We start from the raw sequence: 26153 nt of genomic DNA, 5'->3' as shown, positions 1-26153 counted from the left end.
GGGAATGAATATTGAGTGCACAGGGGTTGAAGTATTTACTTATTTATTTTTTAGGCTTTTAAAGAAGAGGCAGAATAATTGGGGAAGTGGGGGGAGACCAAGAAGTAAATCAGCCTAGAGACTTGACGCTAAAGAACTGTTGGGTTATGTCAGATCCAGTGATGGACAAAATTTGTCAATTCTGTTTCTTCTCCGTGCCTCGTTTTTCCACTTCTGAATTCTGCCCAACCAATTTCCACCTCCATTTGAAGTTTTGCTGAAAACTCTGCACAAAAAGCGGGAGACATTTTCATAGGCCTTTCTCCTAATACGGGCCCATTTTATGCAACTTGGCTTCATGTATGTGTTTCTGGAAGCCTTTTGCCTGATGTATTTTTCTACTGTGATACTTTTTCATTAGCAAAGTTTCCCTGAATAAACTTGAGAGGTAGGCAAATTCCAAACGATAATTACATTTTGGCGTGTGTTTTGTTTCCGAAATGTGAAATTAGGTCAGCTCAATACAGCATGTAATTGACAAGTTTCTGGCCCTCTAGAGCATTTCAGCACATGGAGAGTTCCCCTATGTCCAATCTTTCTTTAGCCTTCTTTGCTCTGGGATTCCTGCTCTTCTTTCACCCTCTCATTCTTCTAGACAACTCTCAGGGTGGGACCATTCATTATACAAACCCACAACAGTCACTTCTGGCTTAGCATCCTGGGTAATGCTCCCAACATGGCTTGTAAACCTTGATTTATGTTCCGAGGGTGAGCCAACCCCATTGTGGTGTGTACAACAAATCATGGCTACACAAGCACGTGTGAATTTAGCTACTCCCATCCTTTATCAGTTACAGGTAGTCCTCGACTTACAACCATTTGTTTAGCGACCGTTCAAAGTTATGACGGCGCTGAAAAGTGACTTACGGCCAGTCCTCGCACTTACGGCCATTGCAGCGTCCCTGCAGTCACATGATCAAAATTCAGGCTCTTGGCAACTAGCATGTATTTACAACAGTTGCAGCATCCCGGGGTCACACGATCACCATCTGCAACCTTCCCAGCCGCTTTCCAACAAGCAAAGTCAATGGGGGAAGCCGGATTCACTTAATAACGTGATTCCCCTAACAACCACAGTGATTCACTTAACGACCATGGCGAAAAGGTCATAAAGCTGGGTGTGACTCACTTAACCACCACCTCACTTAGCAATGGAAGTTCTGGTCCCAATTGTGGTCGTAAGTCAAGGACTACCTGCTCCTTTCATGTCTCTTAGACCTCCCCTGCTCTTTCTTCCCCCCTTCCTAAGTCTTTTTTGTACAATTCGAAGAATGTTAGGGGAGAGAAATTCTGCCTCCTTTCAAAACTTTAGATGTTATTAGTAGACCAGACTTAGACTACATTTCCATATCGATAAAGACATCCGCACACGTGCAGCCAGAAAGGACTGTGGTGGTTCCAGTGGTGGTGGGGCCATTGGAAACTCCAGCTTCTGTCGCCAGCTTCAAATGAACCATCCCAGACGCAGTGCACTGAGATCAGAAAAGGTACATAGGAAGGTCACATAACTTTTACGAGAGAAATGGAAACAGGGACAGTCCATTAGCCAGCCTCATTTCCTCTATCATGGGATAAAGGCAGGGAGGGGGGGGGGGAATCTCTGCTTCACTGTGCCTAAACCAGAACAGGAATGTACTTCTCTATATATTCATAATCTGGATGATCCAGTAATTACCCAGCAGAGCATCAAAGGTATTCAGCATGAAAACTGAAGGGCCATTGAAAAGATCATAGCCTCTTTATTCAGGATTAATTCATCTGTCTTTCAGCTGGAGAAGAGTGAAGAGGTTCACACCACTCCAGCGCTTTCAAAGGGCCATTCTCAAGCTTGCCCACCGAAAAGGCTGAATTTGCAAGAACAAAGGCCAATCCCATCAAGTCCTTCGGTGGGGGGCCAGAAACTACCGATCAGAGAGCCGAAGCCAACGTGGGGCACAGCTGAATATAAAACAAGGCGATCAACTTTTTTCCCCCTTCTCTGGGGCTCACCCATTGCACTAAGCCATAATGTGGGTTTGGGGGTTGGCGCGTAGCCTGTTACGCAACCCAAAACCATGTGATTCAGCACAATGTGCGAATGCTGTCCATTCTGGTTTACTTGTGACTTTGCTCAATGTGGGAAGCAAACTGCTCCTTTCTCTTTCTGGTCCAATGTTCCCACCTTTCCTTCACCCATGAGAATTCAGAGAGAGAGAGAGAGAAACAGGAGCCTTGAACTTAATTAGGCATGAAATTCAATGCAGCTTGACTCTAAGTCCAAGGTTACCCACACTCCTTCTGGAGTTGCATTTGACTCTCAAGTCCCTTTGCTTTCAGAAAGGCTGTCGAGACACTCTCCTTTTAAGGGCCTCTTGCTTTCTATCATGTCTTGATTTTAGCTTTTGTGCCTGCAATTATTCCTTAATTCTGCACTGCTCATGAAGGTGCTCCATGCTTGTTTCTCTTGACTGAATCACACACACACGACAGGGTAGACCTAACCCAGAGCAGAAACAGGAATATTTTATCCATATGACAATACATTCCCAGCTTCTTGGTTTGTTTGCTTTATCCCACTCCCTGTTTGACAACAGCTTCTTTCTGCCAGCAGCAGAAAGTTGTCTCTCGATGCCACCAAATGTAACATCTGCACATTTTCTGCAGATCAAGCTCCTATCGAATGCACAAAAGCAGCAGAGGCTATATATCATTCTAGTGTTTTTTTTTCCCTTCGTCAACCACAAATACAGCTTAGAAACGATGATGAGAAAAATTCCAGCAAGTTTTGGCACTAACTCAAGCTGGAGAGCACATCCCTCTTTAAGGCTTCCAGAAGACATGGAGCCAATCCTTAATTCTTCTAGATCCGTGGCAGAATTGTCCAAGCTAAGTCTTCCTTGGAAACAAGAAACAAGGGTGTGTGTGTGTGTGTGGAAATCCCAAGATTTGTGGTTTCAAAAAGCAGGCATTTAAGGGCACGCCACTGGTTCGAGCCTTGCTATTACCATGGTTTGATACAACTTACATTGGCTTAACCCTTCTTCGTGATCCCAGAGACATGCTTCCAGCACAAAGTTAATGATGTCAGCAGCGTTTCCAAGCCTGCAGCTGTACAAACAGAACAAGGGTGTGTTTGTGTCAGAGAGAGACACACACACAACACCTGATATCATTCATATAAATATTTCCCTCTCTTCCAGCATCTGCTTCTTTCTCCACAGTGCTGTATTAAGACAGCTTTTCTAAATTAAAAGCGTAACATACCTTCATTTATTTGCGTCCTTTTTCTCTTCTCCTGGTTCTTCCACTCAATGGTGCCACAAGAGCTGGGTGGAAATATTGGCAAACACATTCCACACCTTACTTTCATGTTCTGAAGTGAGTAAAAAGAGAAAGTAGCTCACAAAGACAATGAAATGCAGAACCTACAAGAACTGTATTGCACATTAGCTTTTATTGGCTATTTAAGTTCCTATAAAATTAGAACAAAGCCCAGATTTTATCACACCAAACTCATCACTGAAGAGCTGACAAGCTGAAAAACGCTGCAGGCGCTCCAAATCAATACATCACTTTCTTTGTGACCAACGTTACACAAGCTGAGTTCACCTAGGAGGCTTAACCAAGTTAGGTTAGGACCCAACTTGGTCGTTTGCTCCAAGAAGCTAAGCTTAATTAGTGTTGTCCTTGGTTACGTTCTTGGGTAACTTCAGTCAATCCAGCTCTTCTCTAGGAACCAAGCTGGTGTGACTGCTTGAACAAACCATGCTTAGAACAAACCATGCTTAGAATAAACCATGCCAGAACACAATAGGAGAAGCTAGTTTGGCCCCAGGTGGGTATAATGCCAGCTTTATGTCCTTGCACAGGGTCTTCCTTGCATTCTTTCCCCTTGCAAATAAGTATTTCCTTATCCGAAAAAAATGTCCCTAAATTAATCAATGCTTTTCAAACAATCGACTCTTTGCTGTTAGCCTCCAGTTCCTATTTCAGTGGCGAGAAATGCATCAGTGCTAATTTAACTCTTGTTAGCAAAATAATTCCATCGATAGGAAATACAGCTGTTGTTCTTTTTTTTTTTTTTTTGCAAACTATGTGGTGTCCTAGTTTCCTCCTTCCCTTCCCACCTCTGTTTTCAAGTTTTAACTATCAGGTTGTTTCCATAATTAAATATTTATCTTGGCTTTTCCTTTGGTGTCATGGAAACACTGGCTAACGATCAACAGGAAAACAGTGGAGCAACCTCCCCCTAACCTTTAAAATATATATATATATAAATAAATATATATATATAGGTATATATATATATAACTTTATTGTATTTTTAATGAGATTGTCTGGGACAAGGAGGAACGGATCCCATTGACCCAAAGCTTAGCAGCGCTTCCTACATTTTCAGATCTCTGGTATTCAATAATGGGAGGCCTCCCCACTTGCTAACCCCAACAGTAAAGTGGAACAGTTATTATGCTGCTCATGCTTGGCGTAGGGTAAGACAACTTACCTTTGTTCCTCTAGAAGGTTTTTCACTTCATTTCCCTTTATTCATTTCACTCCTTAGCAGCAAATCTCCACTTTTGCAGCATAGAGGGACCGAATCTGAATCCTGAAAACTGTATTATTAATTCTACAAATCAGGCAGGCTGAAATTCAGCTCTGGCCTGCAAGCATTGTTCTGAGGGACTGACCCTCATACCACATAGTCTTTTGTCCTTTTTTCTTTCCCTTCTCTAGACATTTTCTTTCTTGTTTTAAACTGGAATCCTTAACCAGAAGAACCTTATCTGCAGCCTTTCAGATAGTCCCATCCACATTTCCAGAGACCCCAACGGATTGTGTCATGGATGTTCAACAACAGTGGCTTTCTGAGATGCAACGCCCCCACCTTTTTTAAAGATAATGTATTAGGCTTAAAATAGTTTAATTCAATAGGAAGACACTCAAAGCAGGACAGGGACATTGCTCCTTCTCCTTTTCAATTTTTTATTTAATTCCATTTTCAAATTTTTTTAAATTCCATTTTTTAAAAATTCAACAACAAAACAGGGTTTTTCTGAGGCACAATTCCCCATACCCCCCCCTTTTTCAAGATAATACTTAAGGCTGAAAATAGGTGTGTTTTATCTCCAGGAGCTCTGGATTATTATTTCTCTGACACGTATACTCCCATTCTCCTAGAGAAGCCAAGAATGGTTTACAAGAGAATAAAATTAGCCTTAAACTAAGCAACACAATCAAACCAACAATCCCTAAAGAAAAGAAAAGAAGGTAAAAATTAAATTAAATTTCATTTCACATAAGAAAAGCAATTAAACAGGCCACTTAAGAGACAGCCTGGTCCTGGAGTAGACCCCGCTGTGCCAACGCCTAGTATGGAGAGGCGTGTTTTCAGTCGGTCCATGGTGACAATTGTAGGTGCGCAGCTGAAATTTCATCAAGAAAGACTTCCATAATTGCAACAGAGTTAAAGTAGTAACTTCGCTCTTGTGTCAAGCTGCAAGGACAATGTGTAGACCACTGGCCCCAGGCTGCTGCGCTTTCAAGCCAGACTTTGAAACATTCAGGATTAGAGAGTGGCCAACATTAGCAAACTAGGGAGTTTGAGTGGCTGTTTATTCAACAAACCATGGTAAAACCAACCACAGCTTAGCACAGGGCATGATCCCAATCTTGGAACTCAACCATTCAGAGAAGTGTCAAGCAACTAGGCAAAGATCCTGTTCTGTAGACAGCAATGGGGAGTGGGGAGGGGGTGGACAACATCCACAAGAAAGCATCCAGCAGAAGGGGAATTACACACAAACTCTCTCTCCCAAGCCAAACTGGCTGCTTTGATAAAACATCTCTTTGACGCATGTCACGCTTTCCTCCTTCAAGTAATCCCTGGGGCAATTTATTTCAAGCACAAAACTGATTAAAAAGCTGCGCTTTGCATCACATTGCTTTCCCCCAAAAGGGAATAGCATGATCAGGATGGATGGATGGATGGATGGATGGATGGAGAAAACTGATAGCCCGATGGAAGTGAAGGGGAGAAGGAATGGAGGGGTGGAGGAAACTGATAGCAGAGGGAGGGAGGAGAAGGGATGGATGGGAGGGAGAGAGAGGAGGAGGAGGAAGGAGGGCCTTGAAAAATATTTAAAAGCAAGCTTTTTTAACTTCAAGTATATTCTTGTCTACTCTTCGGCATTTCATTCTCTGTGACACTAAGTCTGCTGTTTAACCAGGAGCATAAAATGGGAAAGCAACGGAATTGCCTTCCCTGGAGTATTTTTATCATTCCTCCCAACCCCCAAAAGCATTAGGGTACCTTAAACAGTGTCTCTCTCTGCCCCGCCCCCATTCCTTATCCTCGCTGCAAGGAAACAAATAATGGATTTAAAGTCACTAATGGGCAGGCCACGTCCCTCACTAACATCCTAACCAGGTGTGCAAGGTCAAGATGGCAACAATGATGGTGTAACTGGATCTCCAAGACAGGTGGAGCGTTCATCGCGCTGTCGTAACAGCTGTGTTGACTTTTTTGACCACACAGAACAGACACTCCTGGCCCTAACCATCTTTCCAAATATTTCATGGCCATGATTACACTGCCTTCTGCAGCCCAAATGACAACGTCTCACCCACTAGTGTCACTCCTGAGGTAAAACAGCAAACTTGTATTAAGAGATTTGAAAAATAGGAGAACTAGTCATTAGGAGTGTGCAAACCATGCCAACAAGTGACATCCCAGCTCTAGAATGGGCTATTCTGGCCTGGGACCGGCCAGTCCGATACTTTAGGAATCGGTGTTGCCCTATTCTATTTATTTTAAGATAATTTAAGTTAATTTACCTATATTTCTCTATTGTCTTAGATGTTTTATTTACAACGCATGTTTTTAATCGTTAACTGCCACAGGGCCACAAAGATTATGGCAATATATGAGTTTAACAAATGAACAGGATTAAAGGGGATCGTCCCAAGCGCTACGGCCAGACAACTTCCTGAAATGACCTGGTTGAAGGCTGGATTGCTCGTTTCAGGGTTCAGGGCTCTTTCCCACATTCCTAGCTGTGCACACATGTGCAGCATTTTGCATTTTACTGATTAGATTTATGTGGCCAATTTAGAATGACTCAAGGCTTTTTCATTCATTCCTCCCAAGCTTCATTCATAGTCCCCAAAAGCATCCCAACCTTCAGAATAATGAAGGACGATACAGACAAAAGATGTTATAAATAATACAACCTCCTCTTTATTTTTAATTTTTTTTAAGCCATGAGTGACATTTAAATAACCAGCGGCCTCAAACTCTCAATGGGAGCTCTGATGAGCCTTACGTACCATATCCAAAGGTCAGATCTCCTGTTTGTACACTGGATGGATGAGACTGACCTTAAGATGAAAAATGAATCTGCAACAGCCTTCCTCCAAAGTCCCTCTCCTTTAACAGGCCATCTTATTAAGAAATGAAGGAGTTGGGTACTCCTAGTATATTTTAGTTTTTATCCAGGCCTGTGGAGGAGCACAAAGACGGTCTTGAAGAAGATATGCATCAGCCATTAGGAAAACATGAACTTTAGCCCGGGAAGACAGGAAGGGGTGAGAAGGAAACTCAAGATCTGAGTTATCCCTTGATTCTCTTTGGTATAAGAGCCCAAACTGTCAGGCTTTCAGGATTCTGTTGAATCTTGAAAGCCTCCATCTGTAGAATTTGAGCATTTCTGATCGTGTCTGGTTTCTGATCTGGTCCACCTCAAAGAGCTGGCAAGCCCCACTCACTCTTTTTAGGAGCACTGTTTCCCAGTATAACAAAAGGCCAATGCGACCGTTTTTCCAAAAAAGTTGGGAACTTTTGTTCTAATCTTTAAGAGAGGAGAAGGAGGAACTCTCTGTGCCTGATGGATCCTACCAGTCAAGGCAGTCAATTCTTGAGCAGGCCAGAAAGCTTTCAAACCATCCAGTTTTCATGCTAAGTTCTTCGGGAATGGCTTTAAGAGCGTTCGCTACGAGCAGAGCGAGGAACCAATTTCCCCGAAGTATGAATGCTGAAAGCGGAAAGCCATATAAACCGGGTTGGGAGAATTACAGCAGCACTTAGTTCCCTCCGCAGAGGACTCAGGGAACTGAAGATTCAGATTCAACGCAGCAATCAAGGAGAAGAGAGGAAAGCCATTATCATAATGTACAATACTGTTTGAGAGTGCTTTTGAAGTTTGCGATCGAGATGCTATAATTAAGGAAAAACAATCAAGGCTCTCTCTGGTTGCCCTCGGAAGGAGAGGAAGGACAGCCACCCGAACTTTCTGCAGAGATCATGAATATCCATGAAGAGGCCACAAGGGCTGGAAAACTTGGCTGCAAATGTCATTGCCCCCACCCACCCAGCTGCGCAACTTAAAAAATAAAAATACATGCAACCCTGCTGGGTATCCAAGAGAGTTTTGCGCCCGCGCTTTTCAGAGTAGCCGCGCTCGGCGCAACATAAAAACCTCTTCCTGCAACCAGAGAAAGATCTGAATTGAACCCCTGACCTGCTGCTGAAACCCAAGTCCAAAATCTCAGCACGCGCAGACTCATCCCACGGTTCCCTTTCGGTGTCCGCAGGATTGTGCAAACCAAAAGAGTAAGCAGAGAAGAAAATACAGCTGATATAAATAGAGGCTGTAATAAGAAGCTTTATCAAGCGTACGGCCTACAGAGGCAGATCCTTCAAATGGGAACTGGATGTGGACCCAACAGCTCAGGTTGTGGAAAGGTGTTTGATGTCTCAGTAGCAACTCAGCTCTTGGAAAGCTGGTCCTTGTCCTCTGCAGAGTCAGTAAAACTGGTCAGGTGGCCTTAATGTAAAAGGCCACCGGCTTTCAAAACAAGGCTGTCTGAGCAGGAAGGGACATGAGGAAACACAGCCATACCTCATGCTGACTTTTCAACTAAAGGTAGTCCTCGACTTACGACCACACTTGGGACAGGAACTTCTATTGCTAAGCGAGGTGGTCGTTAAGCGAGTCATGGAAGATTTTACCTTTTTTGCCACAGTCTTTAAGCAAATCAACATGGTCGTTAAGTGAACTGTATGGTCGTTAAGCAAATCCGACTTCCCCCATTGACTTTGTCGGAAGCCGGCTGGGAAGGTCACAAACGGCAATCACATGATCCCGGAACACTGCAACCATCATAAATACATGCCGGGTGTCAAGTGCCTGGATTTTGATCATGTGACCGCAGGGACACTGCAATGGCCGTAAGTGGGAGGACCGTTCGTAAGTCATTTTTTTCAGGACTGTCATAACTTCGAACGAATGATTGTAAGTCGAGGACTACCTGTATTTTCTCCAGATTGCTGCCTCCTGGGGTTCCAATGACCTTCTCTGAAGCATCTGAGCTAACTTCCGACAGTCAAGGCTGTGGACCTCACCTGAGGAACCTCAACTGAAGTAAATATATTTGGATTCAGAGAAATCACCACACTTCATTCTCGGCAATTCCTCCAGGAACTGATACAGTGTGTGGCTGTTCTCTATTTTGGAGATGAATATAGGAGTACTTAATTATCTGTACACATACACACACACAAAGTTACATGCATCACAAGCAACCTGAAGTACCTCTGAAGCAGGCACTTCACTTCACTGCTGAAATCTCATGCTAAGCAGGGATAGAGATATTCACTGGAGAACGAGACACAAGCCGGTTGCTTTTTTCCCCCTGAAGTACTAGGTTTTTATGTGCAGGGGCCCAGGCCTGCAAAGATGACTCTCCACCTCAATCTCCACCTCCAGGCTGAAGTGGCCTAGTCCAGACACATCCAAGGTGCCCTGGGACTTTTATCCTACACAGGTTGGCCAGCGCACACTCCATCTAGCCCAGTGTTTCTCAACCGTGGCAACTTGAAGATGCGTGGACTTCAACTCCCAGAATCCCCTAGCCAGCAAGCTAGGGAATTCTGGGAGTTGAAGTCCACGCATCTTCAAGTTGCCAAGGTTGAGAAACATTGATCTAGCCTATTAGAGAGTCAACGCCTCTCTCTGGTCCCAGAGATCAGGTTAATTCTTCTCCTGCAAAGCAAGTTGTCTTTTCCGCATGAAGCAATCTGACAGTTGCCACCATTAGTGCCAAGTACACTTTCCCTGTAATACTAGACATTTTGTAACTGACAAAAGGCATCATTTTCGGTTTAAGGGCGATTGAGAGGAAGGGGAGAGAGAGAAATGAATGCAGCATTGATTGTAGCAAGAGAGGGAGAGAGAGAGGGCTTTGAAAAGAGGAAAGCTACTCCTTAACAACTCTAAATTCATCGTAGCCCAACTGGGTTCATATATCACTCTAAGCCATGGTTTGCTTACAGACGCTTTACTGAATAAGCCACAGTTTGGCTTCTCTTCTATGTGCCCAGCCATATTGCTGCATTCATTGCATTAAACTCCAGATTGCTCAATCATGGCTTGTAGAATGAACCACTGTGGCACCCTAAGTAACAATAAACCATAAATTCACATCACAGGCTAGGCCCAAGTCAAAGAACCCCTACATTATAGCTTAGCATGTCACATGGACCTATTAACCATGATCTGGGAACCACAATACGTGGCTTAACCTATTGTACAACCAACTATGGCTTGTTTCAGGCAAGGTACATTACACAAATTAGGGTTTGCCCTCTCCATCCATAGATTTTGAGGAACGCAGAAGCACATACCCCATACGCTACGGGGGGATGATGGGGGGATCAGACTGACGGATTTTTGACGCTCCTTCTACACTGAGCATAGGAAGCCAAAGCTTAGCAATGACATTAAAATCTGAAATATTCAGCAATGGGCTACTGCAGAATTGGGCAGCCCTTCAAGTCATTAAATATGTTACACGTTTAAAGCAATTTAAAGTTCTTAAAATGCTCAAAAGCCTATTAGCACAGTGGCAAAAGTGTTTTTTTTTTAATCCCACCTTTATTATTTTTATAAATAACTCAAGGTGGGGAACATCCCTAACATTCCTTCCTCCTCCTATTTTCCCCACAACCACCACCCTGTAAGGTAGTTGGGCTGAGAGAGAGGGACTGGCCCAAGGTCACCTAGCTGGCTTTTGTGCCTAAGGTGGGACTAGAACTCTCCTACTACGCCTGATTGGCTCTTGGGCTGAGAGAGAGGGACTGGCCCAAGATCACCCAGCCGGCTTTCATGCCTAAGGCGGGACTAGAACTCTCAGCCTCCTGGTGTCTAGCCCAGCACCTTAACCACTAGGCCAAACTGGCTAATTTATTTACTTATTTAATTGCATCAGTGGAGGGCTAGACTCTGAACATATACAATTCTGCATAAATTGCCCATCTTTGGCTTGCCATACTAAATAGATGCCACTGTGGTCAATGGGAACATTCAATTCTCCATTATCCTGTTGTTATGTTAGCCCCATAATGTTCTTGCAACTTTGCAGTTGTGCTACCAAGAAAAGTACAACAAAACACCAATTTAATTTAATTATTCCAGTTTTTGGAAGTGGGGTGTGTGTTGCTACCTAAACAAAATCGATGCCTTTGGTTTTTACGTAAAGAGTCTTTCATATGGACTGGGTTTATGAACCACTAATCCCTCTTCCCCCCGAGCTGCAGAGTTTATAATCGGTCCAGAGAAGGGAAGCCTGCTAAAAATGGTAGATGCCAAAGAGTTGGGGGGGGGGGGGATGGGACACAGAGAAAAATTTATGCTTATTTGTTTCCTCAAATACATTCCAGAACCTGATTATTTTGCTTGTATAAACAAACCCACATCTGATCAGTTTTGTACGGACGGCTCCGCGTGCAGAAAATGGTTGTCTCCAGCTCATTAAATTTTACTATTTGCACATATTCTGCCTTTTAATCTAAACAAAGCTCTTCAAATCAGATTCCCATCTTGGCCTTGCATGAACATCTTAGACTGTTCACTGAGGGCTCTGTCAGGACTTTGATCTGGAAAATCTGTTCACGATCCGGGACCCATTCTGTATTCGGGGGAGCATCGTAGGGAAGATAATCTTATTATAATTCCTTGGCACTTTATCACAATCCTTGTGCTGGCTTCCTACACACGCTATCACCCACCAAAATAAAAAAGAGGCACGTTTTTAAAAACCGAACTAAGCTTATCCGTAAGGCCACCGTGACGCACAACCAGAATTTATGTTTAAATGGAAAGTAGAATCCGAGCTCACTGCGGCTTTAAAAAGTCGCACTGAAGCCACACGTTGCTTAACATACTGTGTGAACCATATACAATTCCCTGCTATTTCCTTTTTTAAACCCTGCTTTATGAGTCTTTGTAATCCAGATGATTTCTGTGCTTGTTGTGTTGATGTTGTTGACTGTATATATTGCTGGCCTGGATGGTTTACGTATCATCCAGGTTCATTCATTCATGGCCTGTTTTAACTATGGTTTAGTGAGTAAGCCCTCACTGGCTGGATTCACACCCTCACAACCATAAATCAGGGTTTAAAAGCCCCCAGAGCTGGATCTATAGAGCACATTAAACCACAACTAAGCAAATAATATTTTGGTTTATAGTAATATGTCAGCCCAAGCACATTTTTTTTTAAACATGGGACAACGCAAACATGAAAAAGATTTTGTAGAGGCTCTGCTGCAGATTCAGCTTCAAAAAAAGAGTTGCTTTGCTCCACTTCCATTTTTTTTTTTCAAAAGATGAGGTATGTGTCTTCTTTTAGATAACTCAAGTAGTGTGTACCACTATAATTGTAGATGGGTAGACTGGTACTTCCCTTGCATTTTGATAAAGGGCATGTTAAAAAATAAAAAAGGAAGGATATAATCATTCCCTCTCAAAATAAGTACTTGTTAAAAAGAAATCAGACACACATACAAGCTTTTTTTTTTTTTTAAAGGCCATTTTGACACTTGTGAATTCGGGAGTACGTTCTGTATTCTTGAACTAATTATGGTGACTTTTTTTTTCCTTTCACAGATCTCAGCAAGTAAAAACTCTTAACCGAAGGAAGAAAAGGGGGAGGGAAGGCAAATCAAGGCAGTTTTCAAGCTGTTAAAAAAGGACACCGGTGTAGCATTTATGCAGTTTATGATTTGTGACCCAGGAAGATGTTTACCCTCACAGTGGAAAATAAATATGGATTTGGATATAATGCTAAGCTGTAAAAGGGGGTATTTCATTTGAGCTTAGCATGTTGTGTAAAGTACAGGTAGTCCTCACTTAACAACCATTTGTTTAGTGACAGTTTGGGCTTACAATGGTGTTGAAAAAAACGACTTATGACCGGTTCTCACACTTATGACCGTCACAGCATCCCCAGTTACGTGATCACAATTTGGGTGCTTGGCAACTGGTTTGCATTTATGACTGTTGCAGCATCCCGTGATCACCATTTTTGACCTTCCTGGCTGGCTTCTGGCAAGCAAAATCAATGGGGAACCAGGTGATTCGCTGAACAACCACATGCTTAATGCCCGCAGTGATTCGGTTAATGACCACTGCAAAAAAAAGGCCATTAAATCAGGTCAGATTTGCTTAATGACATCTTCGTTTAGCAACCAAAATTCCGGTCTCAATTGTGGTCGTTAAGTGAGTACTACCTGTACCATAAACCCTGCTTTATGGGTGGGCAGGACATGCAAACCCAGCCACATGTAGCTGATTCAACCAACCCTGGTTTACTACAAGGGGCGAATCCAGCCATGATAATAACCTGAGACAAGTGGGAATGTTGCAGTATACAAGGTTTCATTCAGGATACTGGAAAACTCACTGCAATTTGTCATTCTTGCCACAGCCCCAATCGTGGGAGGATGGCTTGATGCCAGACACCACCTGGGTATCAAAATCCAGATTTTAAAGCAGGTAGGCAAGGCACCTTTCCAGAAAAATTTTCAGATGGGAAAAGAGGTGTCTTAATCCCTGTCAGGTCTAAAATATCTCTTTTGCCTTTTAGCTACATACACATGCACCCACCCACCCAGATCTTTAAAAACCGCAAGGAAAAGAGTTGGGATTATGGACTTTCCCACTCTGTGGAGCCAGAGAAGAGATGCAATGGCCTGTCCTGTTCAGACACATAGCTCTCCATCCTGCTGGTAAGGAAACAGACACCTTTTCACTCCCATGTGGCCACACATTTTCTCTCTCTCTAACTCAACTTAACACCTCCTTCCTGTATCTTCCTCCTCTTCCCCTTCTCTCAAAACCAGAGCATCTGTCAACAACAAAACAACACAGTCCTGCCAACACCCCAAGATTCTTTTGAAGATGCTCGCTGAAAGCCGTGTCAGTCCCAACGATCATTCCACGCCTGAGAAAGGACAAATGCACATTTGACCTCAGCACCAGTCTGCAAATTACAGGCTGTTTGGACCTGAGCAGGTGCAGCTTCACCTTGATACACGTGGATTTGAGGAAACCAATGGAAAAAAATAGTAATAAAAAGCAGTGCTTGCATAAGTGCTTATTCCAGAAATGGACTGTTCCTTACCGGTTGCACTTCTGTGTCGGAGCAAAACTGAATCCATCATCGCTTGGAGCGAGCGCCAGATGAGAACAGATTTACACCCAGGCTAGGAAGCATGAGAAGCAACCCCGAATGGCTTCGTATGGTACTTAGCAGCCATACCTATGCACATTGCAATGCAAATTTCAAATCACGCGGGACCCACTAGACTGGCATAAAACTCATCTCGCATACCGAAGGGCAGAGTCTGGCCTGTAACGCTTCAAGAACGGATGCTATAGAATTACTTGGGGGGGGGGGTAAAAAATGGGCAAGATCAAAGGACTGCAAACTCTGCTTTAAGGGGGAAAAAGCCACAAAGTCTAATGGGCTTTTTTTTCCAGTTTCATTGACTAATTGTATATTCAACAAATGGCAAAAGATTTGGCATCCTTCACACCTGGTGGGGTATGGTGCTATGCCACCTGCTGAGACAACATGGGGCAACGACCTACAACATAAGTGGCTTTAAAAGAGACTGTGATCAGATTTTCAAAGTTAGCGATGATCTCACACTGTCTCCAATCATGGCTTAATCTTGGTTTATTGAATAAACCATAACCGCCGAGCCCATACCACGTGGAAAGCCAAACCTTGAGGGCTTCATGTGATGATCTGAGTGCATCCCATCTTCTTGGATACCAACCGGGGTGTAACAAAAAAGGTCCTGATGAAAGGGTTCCCAGACACATCTAACTGACCAGTGTTGAACCCAGGGTTATATAAGGTCCAATCAAACAGGACAATGTTGGGTATGATGGAGTTTTTAAAGGTTAATAAAAGAACTCCAAGCAGCGAACACCAATCTTGCAGAGCAAAGCGTGAACCAAAAAAAGGAACTTGCACAGTAGTCTTAATTACATTCAGAAATAAATTCAGTCTTCACACTGTAGCTGGATGAAGAAAACAGAGATAGCTTACTTTTATTCAGTAGATCTGGATACGGGAAGGTTCATAGAAGAAAGCATTTAATCATCACTGGTTCTTTGTAGACATTTTCTACCTGGAATAGAAAGTCTGTGTGCAAGCAAAATGGTTGGGGGAGGGCTGCATTCCTGCAGCACCTCCTGCTTGCAGGTATGCCAAAAGGTGACGGAGATTGTTAATCCCCAAGCCCAAGGAGGAGGAGGAAGTGGAAATCAGGTGACACATGCGACATCCCACAAGCACAATAGAGATGTGTTTGCTAGAGAGACCCCCTTATGAGACAATGCTGAGTTGACCCCTGATAATTCCAACAGGGTAACCCTTGAATCCTTTCACCCTTGATTACACGGTCAGAAGAAACTGGGAACTGTGAATCACAAGCATTAGAAAAGCCAAATGTTCCTCATTCCTGCACACGCACACCAATAGTTCAGCCCTGATGAATTCCAAGGATCCATAAAGAGGCTGGATGGCCATTTGTTGGGGATTCCTGCTCTGAGCTGGGCATTGGGTTAGATCAGTGTTTTTCAACCATGGCAATGTGAAGAGGTGTGGACTTCAACTCCCAGAATTGCTGGCTGGGGAATTCTGAGAGTTGAAGTCCACGCTTCTTCACGTCGCCACAGTTAAAAAACATTGGCTTAGATAATCCTCAAGGTCCCTTCCATTATGAGCTTGAGAAGGCAGGCTGCCAAATCCTTATTAAACATGAAAACTCTCTCTCTTCACAAAGGCCACTGAAGCACATCACCATCCCTGATGATCACCCTCTCTCTCCTGAGCACCACCACCAGTTTCTTCCAGGCCTGTTTTTATCAGCCAGTTGAGAACATGGGGAGTGGGGGAGAAGTACTTGAAAACCTGTAGCACCTACAGCAGTTCAAAGAAATGAAAGCTAATGCTACAGAAAAGTGTTAGCACCGTTTATTGTATAAGAATCCTGACCATTTAGGACATTATTTTCACACTCCGCTCAGATTCTACTTGAAGCCTGTCTGAAAATTGCTTGCTGCTAGAAATCCGTCTGCTAAATCCATTTTTTTTTCCTAGCAAAGAAAAAGATTCAAAAAACAGCATTCGCTATTAGACCAGAGAAATTAATGCACAGCAAACGCTGTGTTTTACAGTGTCTGCTTTTTAGACCTCTAGGGAGTTACTTCAGGGGAAAAAAAGATATATATGCACACACAGTATTTTAAGAGCCCATGTTTAGCAGAGGAAGGAATACGGATAAAGGTATTAATTTCAAAGTGCAAGTATTTCAAGAAAAATTCTGTCTGCTTTTCCAGCCCTTAAGCTTTATAAATCATGGCTTCAGGGTAGGATTCCTCTATTTGAATTTCACTATTATCCTACTAATATTGACATTACTGGAGCATCAATGGTATTACCAAGATGTTTTTTGCAAAGCATGACAAACCCATCATCTCTGGTTTTATCTTAGCATGTTGGGTGATTCCAACCACTGTAGCTTGTAAACCACATTTCATGGTTTAGAGCAAGGCTGGGCAATCCACAGATCTGTTTTTATAGCCTCACTACAACTAAAGAGTAAAACTACCATCTTTGGCAACTATTTTTTTCTCTCTCTTTTTAAAAAAAAGTTAATTAGAACAGGTATATGTTAAATGCTTTGGAAAGCTTTCCTTGCCAGTTTTCTTAAAATAAAATTATTCAGTATTATGCAGCTCTTACAAATTCCAGCCCCATCTTATCCAACAGCAGTCTGGCCATTGGCCTAAAAGAACTGCCCTCTTTGGACTTAAAGGAAATTGTCCACCCAGCCCATTGTGGCTTGGTCAACAAACCATTGTTAAACAAACCATGGCTTACCAGAACGCAGGAAGCTGCAGGTAAAAGGATTATTTCTGCCAAGGGGCAGATTCTCTGAGTGTAATTTGTCTGTCACAGGCAAAACCATCCTTGCCAAACCTCATCCCTTTCCCCCTCCTTGTGCCGTGATTCTGCAGAGGTCTTTTGAATTTAATTTAGGAGCCAGGTGTGGCCCAAGCAGATTTGCTCACCTGAAAGGGAATCTCATTTCCACGATATTCACTGCAATCACCGAAGTTCCCTTGATGAGCTTTCGTTCCTTGTCCTGACCTGTATCCTGCCTTCATCACACAGTCGGAAATAGAGCTGCTGATTCTAAATCAGCAACCTAATTAGGATAATGGCTCACCAAATGATGGCGTATCATAGAAAAGATCAACCTGACCCCAATCTTAGCTGCATACCCAGCTGAAATGTGTCCCAAGCTAGCTAGCATAGTAAGCCTGCATATTTCCCCAGATGTAGGGGGTGCAGCTGCAGCTCTCTCCCCAATGCAAAGAAGAATCTGATGGACCTCAAGTAGGGCTAGATCTCTCAACCATGTTGGAAGTCCTGGCAAATCCAGCATGCCTCATTTGCATGTGAATTAACCTGTACATTGAGTTGTCCCACAATGCAACTCTGAGGGAGCTGTTTGTTGCCACTCCCTCTTCCTTTCCCTCTCTTCCTCCTTCTCCACCAGAAGCAAGCACAGGGATGTGTGCTGCTCTCCTCCATTCTGGGCACCATGTGGTGGGCCTGGAATCCCCCTTTCTTCCACACAGCTCTTGGCAGCTGTAGGGCTGAGTGTTTAGGACAAACTAAGTATTTAGAAAGAAAAGAACAAAGGCACTTCATCTTTTTCACCAAGATAGATATAACAAAAGCAACAATAAAGTCAGTAAGATTCTTTTTACTTCTTAACCTAATATGTCTAAGCGTGTAATTCTTTATGCTTGGGAGGGCTGAATGTGTAAGATCCATAACCTGTATTTCTCTGGCAAGCTATTTTAAAGATAATCTTTTTCTGTGCCAGCTTCTCAGCTGTGTTATAAGCTCTGCTCCATTTCAGTGGTTCTAGCAGGCCACTAAATTGTCTTCAAACCAATCCTAGTCTTTGAGCTTGCTTTTTTTTAGTTCAGAAATTTGCTTTCCCATGCAATGCTCTTTAACCCAAACCCCTCTTAAAACCTGGGCTACCAAGGGCTGCCTTGCTCAGATTGCGATGCCAGAGGTTAAACAATCTGGGAACTGCAGTTCTAACATGGCTGAAAGGCTAACCTAGGTTTTTTTTAAGCAACAATGAAAGCCATCCCTTTCCTATTACTGAAAAGTCTGTAGGAATTCTGTAAGTCATTAGCCTCCACAGAACTTGACAGAACACAAGGGAGCACAGCCAGCTGCCTTGAAACCGTTATCACCTCCTATGATCCTTCCTCATCCGTTTTGAGTTTCAGAACGTTATCATGGGGGCAGCTGTTCAAAACTGGGAGGAAACATGGCAGCCTTCAATCAAAATGGCAAAAGAAAACCCGCCTTAGAAAGCAGATGCCAACCACACAAAGGATTTTCTATTTAACCACGTGGCCATGCCCTGGTCAGACTGTGTGCCAACCATTCAAGCCAGAAAAAGCATGGAATAATTGTTCACATTAGATTATTGCCAAAAGCTTATCAGATGCTGCAAATAAATAGAGGTAAAGCAAGTTGGTTCTCTGTAGCTTACTATCTAAGCCAAGGGGAGGCAGACTTGAGGCTTGCACAATTTATTCAGCACACTGTTCATGTGTTGTACATTACAGTGGCTTGTTTAATCATGGGTTATCAAATGAGCCCCAACTAGCTGGCTTTCCACCCTGTGCTAAGTCACAATATTAGCTTCACACATCATACTCAGCCAAAACTAAACCAACCATGGTGGTTGTTTTGTATCTCATAAACCATCATATGTCTGTCTGATTTTGGCTGATCCTGTTATGTGGACTTAAGCCCTGAGCTATGCAAGCTATGAATTATGGATTAATATGATGCATACACCAAATTTAATCAACACTAGTTAAGCAAGCCTTGGCTTCACACAATATATGAATCCAAGGTGGTTCTGGTAGGTTGACCTATGCTTAAAACGAAGGCAGAAGATTAAAAATGAGCTCCGCTCCCAAGTTTATGCACATAAACTCTTATGCCTCATTCCCAAAGTAATTTCTTCACAACTTATTTAAGAAGAGGGAAAGCTGCTTCAGAGCTTCCAATTAAAACCATGGGAAAGTCTGAGATCCTCATACATTTCAAATCGTCCAATCTACAAGTTGCCATGCAAGGAAGCAAACTGGAGCTGGGTAAAGGAGAAGAAAAATAAATACTCAAGAATATGTAAACATTCCAGGATTATTTACAAACCGCTTAAGGCTTTAAAGACAACGATCAGTAACATAAGTTTCCTGTATACAAACACATTTGAGAAAGGATACAATAAAACAGTAAGTCAACAATAGCAATGCAACTTACAGCCAACTGTTGACAAGTGAGCGTCAATTCCTATAGAAAACAGTTTTGGCTCATAACCTGATAAATCATGGATTCACTGTTGCCTAAACATCTTGACTCTTCAGCTGGAGAAAGGATCAGATTTTCAAGCCCTCAAAGCAGGCTCAGGTCACTCCCATGATCTAGAAGGCGGCTAAGCCTTCAAGAATGATATTTGCAGAGATCAACATGCTTCCCCCCCATCTGCATATGATGAGGAATTGCACCTCTAAAGACACCACACTTCTACGTTGTCTGTTTGCAAATGTGCTCCTCCTTCACCACACATTACCCTTGGCACGTCAGAAGTGCACTCTTAAGAATGTAACGTGCGGTACGGCTCTAAGTGGCAGAGCGAAGACAGATTTCACACCTTCCTAAGGATGCTCTTATTTTTCGCACCATTCAGGTCTGCCCAGGATGTACACACTGAAAGGGCTTTGAGGAAGTGCTAAGTCTGTTGCCAATGACACGCTTTAAATGGAGAATCAGGGATGCTTAAACTTTCCCCTTCCCATTGATTCTCCCATCCATGTTGTGACCCTACTAAAATCATGAGGTTTGATTTGCAGGGGGGACTCTACACTGCTCCATCCTACTGTAATGGCTGCCTATTCTAAAACACCATCAGACTCATGAGCAGGAATTCAAAGATATCTGATTTATTAAAGAAGAGTATGCAGGATCACAGAGAAAGCTGAGAATGGTGAAAGCGCGCCAAAATCAAACTAAAAACCCTCGGTGCAAACGAAATCCCTCCCACCGTAGAATCTTCCCAAGTCCACCATCCCAGGTGCTCCTAACGGTTCCTGATGGTCTGCGGGAAAAGTCCTTGAGCAGAGAACATAACCCAAACACATTCCATTGTCCTGATTTGACATACAGAGCTTGGTACCAGGTCTCACAGCAGCTCCCTCCCAAACAGAAATGCGCGTCAGCCACGTTACGATGTATAAACCACATTGAATCAGTGAACATGACACCTGCTTCCTTGCCTAGCTTGAAACACTATCACGGAGATGCCACCTCCTAGAGAAAAAGTTCCTAGGCAGGCACATCACAGTTGATCTTCTTTTCTCCCCTGCAAACTGCACCTTCCTCATTGCTTTGGGATTCTTCAGCAAATTGTTCTCCTACATGCAGACTTGGTCCACAAAGACCCAGTCTGGTCCCCTGAGATAGGAGCACCTTAAGTTAAACATGTCTTTCTGTCACTTGGCTGGTGGACCAAGCAGGAAGTCAAAACTTATGGGGGAGAGGGAAGGAAGGAAGGAAGTCAAAACTTATGGTGGAGAGGGAAGGAAGGAAGGAAGTCAAAACTTATGGGGGAGACGGAGAGAGAGGAAGGAAGGAAGGAAGTCAAAACTTATGGGGGAGAGGGAGAGAGAGAGAGGAAGGAAGGAAGTCAAAACGTATGGTGGAGAGGGAAGGAAGGAAGGAAGTCAAAACTTATGGGGGAGACGGAGAGAGAGGAAGGAAGGAAGGAAGTCAAAACTTATGGTGGAGAGGGAAGGAAGGAAGGAAGTCAAAACTTATGGGGGAGAAGGAGAGAGAGAGGAAGGAAGGAAGTCAAAACTTATGGTGGAGAGGGGAGGAAGGAAGGAAGTCAAAACTTATGGTGGAGAGGGGAGGAAGGAAGTAAGTCAAAACTTATGGTGGAGAGGGGAGGAAGGAAGGAAGTCAAAACTTATGGGGGAGAAGGAAGGAAGGAAGGAAGGAAGGAAGGAAGGAAGGAAGGAAGGAAGGAAGGAAGGAAGGAAGGAAGGAAGGAAGGAAAAACTTATGGGGGAGAAGGAAGGAAGGAAGGAAGGAAAAACTTATGGGGGAGAAGGAAGGAAGGAAGGAAGGAAAAACTTATGGGGGAGAGAGAGGGAGGGAAGGAAGGAAGATGAAGCCCTTCTGCAGACTAGCCATGCTTCAGGGTTCAACTCTACTGACCCTTAGCAATCTTGCAGCTCACCCGTTACAGAGCAGAGATTTGTTGCTTTTGAAAAGCTTCCCAAGGCCAAATACTTCAAAGTCCCAGAAAAGCGGGGGGGGGGGGGATCCCATTTCATCTGAGAGTCCAGCCAAGCCCATGAGTAGATAAATGACCAGTTCCCAGTAGTCTACAATTACCAAAGGAAGCGGTTAGACATTCACCCATCTTTTGTGCTTAATTGGGCCAAGAATGATTATAGGATGTCTTGCAATGCAGATGACACTCCTCCATCTGCAATTTGGGGCTAAGGAAGGAACAAAATGCCAATTCGCCTCTTCTGGCTTTAGGGGCAGAGCTACAGTGAGCGCCTAATTGCCCAGCTGGCCTACCTTCCCAGGCTGTACAGAAAGAAGCTAAGGGGTTGTTTTTTTTAACTTACTAGGTTTATTTTCTGCCTTTATTTGTACAACTCAAGGGGGTATACATTGTGCTCCATCCTATTTTCCCCATAACAACCAGCACCACAACCCTGTGAGGCAGCAGAACCATTTAACTGCTCTGGGATGCCTTGCAAAAATACTGTGGCTGTTGTTAATCTGAGCAACTCTTGGTATAAAGGGCAGGCACACACCTAAATTAGTTTTCTTTTTTCTTTTTGAAAAGGTAGAAGCTTTGCAACCACCCAGAAAATCAGCAAACATACTATTATATTTTTATCCTTTTTTTTTTTTTGCAAATTTTGCAATATTATAAATATTGCGGCTGTCTTTGAATTACATGCTTCTCCTTCATTCGCTTAACCATGGTTTCCCTCAATGGACACAATTTACAGACAACACTGAATCATTAACTATTTGACCTGCAGTTACCTAACACAGTAGGCTGAACACTAGAAGCTTATTGATAGCTGAGGGTCACTTATAAACCCAGCCCAAAACTGGAATCATGTGAATATGAAAACAAGACCTTCATGATTTTTTTTCAAACCACGCCCTGTACGTAATGTTAATTTTATCTACAACCAGAGCAATGATAACAATCTTAAAGAATCTTAACCTAGAAGAACATGGATGTGCATACGGTGTGCTCAGGAACAACGAAAAAGATGCATCCAGTTGCAGTTCTGGATAAAAAATATGATAGATAAATAAATAAACTGAGGTTGCTCTCAAGCATCTCCAAGACTTGTTTCAATCCCCTTAAGATTCCAAAGGGACGCGGTGGCGCTGCGGGTTAAACCGCTGAGCTGTCGATCGGAAGGTCGGCGGTTCGAAACCGCGCGGCGGGGTGAGCTCCCGTTGCTCGTCCCAGCTCCTGCACACCAAGCAGTTCGAAAACATGCAAATGTGAGTAGATCAATAGGTACCGCTTCGGCGGGAAGGTAACGGCATTCCGTGAGTCATGCTGGCCACATGACCCGGAAGTGTCTATGACAACGCCGGCTCCAAGGCTTAGAAACGGAGATGAGCACCGCCCCCTAGAGTCGGACTCGACTGGACTTTACGTCAAGGGAAACCTTTACCTTTACCTAAGATTCCAAGTTAGTTAACGCAAAACTAAATCCAGACCCTTAATTCTAGAATCACCATAAATTCCAATCCTTGTTGCAGCTGAAGGCCATACATATTAGGAAATACACAGCTTAGTGACTTAATAACCTTTCCTAATATCTATCTATGGTGTGTGTGTGTGTATACTTTCCTACATGTGTGTGTGTAAGTAAAAAAAACTCAAGTGTTTTAAGGGAAGGTGAAAAAGCAGCTTAAAAAGTTATCAACTTCATAGTTTTATAGTAGGAGCAGAACAGATGAGAATCTACTGAGGTCCCATTATAAGCAGAGTGCCTTTAATTCCCGTCCGCAGAACAACCCCACCCAGTATATTACACAGCCACTAAAGATTGTTAAAACCAAATGTCCAACTCATACATCTACACTACAAGTTCCCTTTTTATTCCCCACCTCTTCTGTTTCCTTAGCTATAAAACCAGTTTGCTTCTTCTCTGTGGGATAACCTGCAAGAGGAACTTCTATAGAGGGTGGGGAGAAGAAAAAAAAGGGGGGGGTTGATTTAGTGGTGGGGCTCTTGTACTACCTAGAATCTAATGGAGTGGATTCAAGGTAGGAAATTATTTGCCTTTTCTTAGTCCTTCGGATTGCAATCTGTTCACAAATATATCACTTACAATACTAGGTTTTGCCGGTAATAAGCACAAAGTGGTCTATTTCCATCTCCTGAGTTCATTTAAGGTTGTTTCTTCCGAAAGCTGGCCTTTCACCACTCAAGTTATGCATTAAACAATCTTTTAATGTGAACCCCTTGTCTCACCAGATAAAATCAAAGCCAGCGTTTTAAGTGGGTGTAGTAAATAAACCTTAACAGGTGACTTGATCAGATGCACCCCATGCTTCACCCTAGCTTGCTTAGCCATCCCAGGCGGAATTTGCACATCAGTTCCCATAGAAAGTTGTAATAATCATAATAAACTGCGCTCCACCAGCTTGCAAACAACATTTTTGTGAGAGAGTATGGAAAACGGAGTGCTAAATAAATATAGTCGGGGGTGGGGACTGGGTTCCCCGTCTGCTTAAGCGATGTGTCCATTTTTGGGTTATTGTGTGATACAAGCCTAGTGACTATTACCTGAATTCTAGATCATGGCTTAGGGTATTATGTAAACCCAACAGGCTCTGTTTAAACCCAATAAACCTCTGTTTATTCCTTTAATCTCCTCCCTCCACCCTCCTCGGTGCATCTAAGGCCGGTGTATTGCTTTTAGGGCCCCTGAAGTCAGTGGCCCAGTAAATGGAAATACTGAAATAACTTTTTGGTTCATAGTTTACCTGATTAGTTTTACTGCCCTTGAATGAAAAATATTGATCTAATCATTTCAGATTCTGAACTGTAGTTTAGCAATCCCCCCATGGATGACTCTTGGCACAGCCCCCCGCCACCAAGGCCCTAGAAGCGAACTGGTGGTGGCATACTCCATAAACGACAGTTAAATAGTGGCTTAATGCAAGGCATGCACCAGAGAAGCTGTCAAACCCTTGAGGGTTGCAACGGCCACCTACTGCTTCTGTATCCCCTATGGCCGGCTTCTTAATGGTCCCAAAAAGAGACACAATTGGTGGCTATTGGACTCCCCCCCCCCTCTTTAAACCGCTATAGCAAATTAGCGAATCTCCCTTTTGAAAGACCTGCTTTTTAAGGATCTGCTCAGCTTGCAAGCAATGCGTCTGGGTCTCAGCCCCAGGCCCTCGAGTTGTGCAGAACTACAATTCCCATGACTCCCTGCTAGGGGCTAGGCTGACTGGGAATACTGGGGAGGCTGAATGGCAACGCAACCCACCTAGAGACTCCCAACTGGGATGGGGGGAGGCCCGCTGATAAAACCACCAGCTACGAGAGGGAGCCGGGCAGTCGAGGTGCCACGAGGTTCGTACGGCTTCTGGGGTGACCCTGGTTGGTTGGGAAGCCAGGTTTAGGGAGTCGCGTGAACCAGCTCAGTGCACCAACGATTCCCCCACCGCCCCAGTCAGCCTTGGAGGGCCAACTTTCCTAAAACCTGTTCCTTCTCCCGGCGCCGCCACCTCTTTGGGAATCCTCAGAGTGCCACAGGTGCACGTTCCCACGTTCAAACGGTCTGGGGCTCCTCGGCTGCGGCGGACCCTTCCCTCGCCTCTGCCACGGGGCGTGGGGGGGAGAGACTCCCCAACTCCCTCCAGCGCCTATTGCCACTCACTCCGGGAGAACAGCTAGGCTCGCTCCACCGGCCAAGCGAGGCTAACCTGCGGTCGTGGGAAGCCTTCCCCGGCGCGGAGTTTGCAACCCGAGGAGGGGGCGGCTCGCATGCACGGACCTCCCTTCCTCTCCCCTCGAGGCAACGGGCGGGGAGGGCAGCGCCGCCGCCTTCGCTCTGCGCGCACACGCGCGCACAAAAGACCCTCTCGCGGCGGGTGGTCGCCCCCTCCCTCCTCCTTCCCTCCACTCCTCGAATTGGGGAGGGGGCGGGCCAGTGCCCGCCCGCCAGTCCCGCGGCGGCGCGCGAGGGAGGGGGGAAAAGGAGAGAGAGGGAGCGCGCGCGCGCGTGCCAGGTGGCTCGGAGGCGGGCGCGCGCGAGGGGCCGCCGGAGCTCCGGGCCTGCGCCGGCGAGTGACGCGCAGCTGGCCGCCCCTGCTCATGCGCAGCCGGCCGGGCGGTGCTAGAGCCCCGAGCGAGCGAGCGAGCGAGCCAGCCCCAGCTCGGCGGAGGGCGGCCGGGGGCGGCGGCGGCCGGGCGGGCGGGCGGCGGCGGCGGCGGCGGCGGCGGCATGAGGCGAAGCCGGCGCGGCCCCTCCTGAGGCGCGCCCCGAGGGCGGGCGGGCGGGCGAGCGAGCGGCCAAGGGGGCGCGGGCAGCTCCTCCGGTCGGGGCGCGAGGGGAGCCCGCAGGGCAGGGCAGGGCAGGGCAGGGCAGGGGGCAAAGTTGGGCACG

The 26153-nt window shown here is 44.6% G+C and overlaps 1 long non-coding RNA gene across 1 annotated transcript; it reads right to left on the bottom strand.

Moving 5' to 3' along the window:
- LOC134505807 (uncharacterized) lies at positions 1–25701 on the bottom strand. The gene is made up of 4 exons (XR_010068750.1): positions 25471–25701; positions 3283–3391; positions 3044–3126; positions 1–1511 (listed from the first exon to the last, which is right to left on the bottom strand). It is a non-coding gene; the product is annotated as an uncharacterized LOC134505807 (long non-coding RNA).
- Positions 25702–26153: the final 452 nt, after the last annotated feature.

This window comes from Candoia aspera, chromosome 15 (assembly GCF_035149785.1).
Source record: "Candoia aspera isolate rCanAsp1 chromosome 15, rCanAsp1.hap2, whole genome shotgun sequence".
In the NCBI taxonomy this organism is placed as follows: Eukaryota; Metazoa; Chordata; class Lepidosauria; order Squamata; family Boidae; genus Candoia; species Candoia aspera.
The sequence above is the reverse complement of the archived record's forward strand: the minus strand, read 5'-3'. Positions and strand labels throughout refer to the sequence as shown.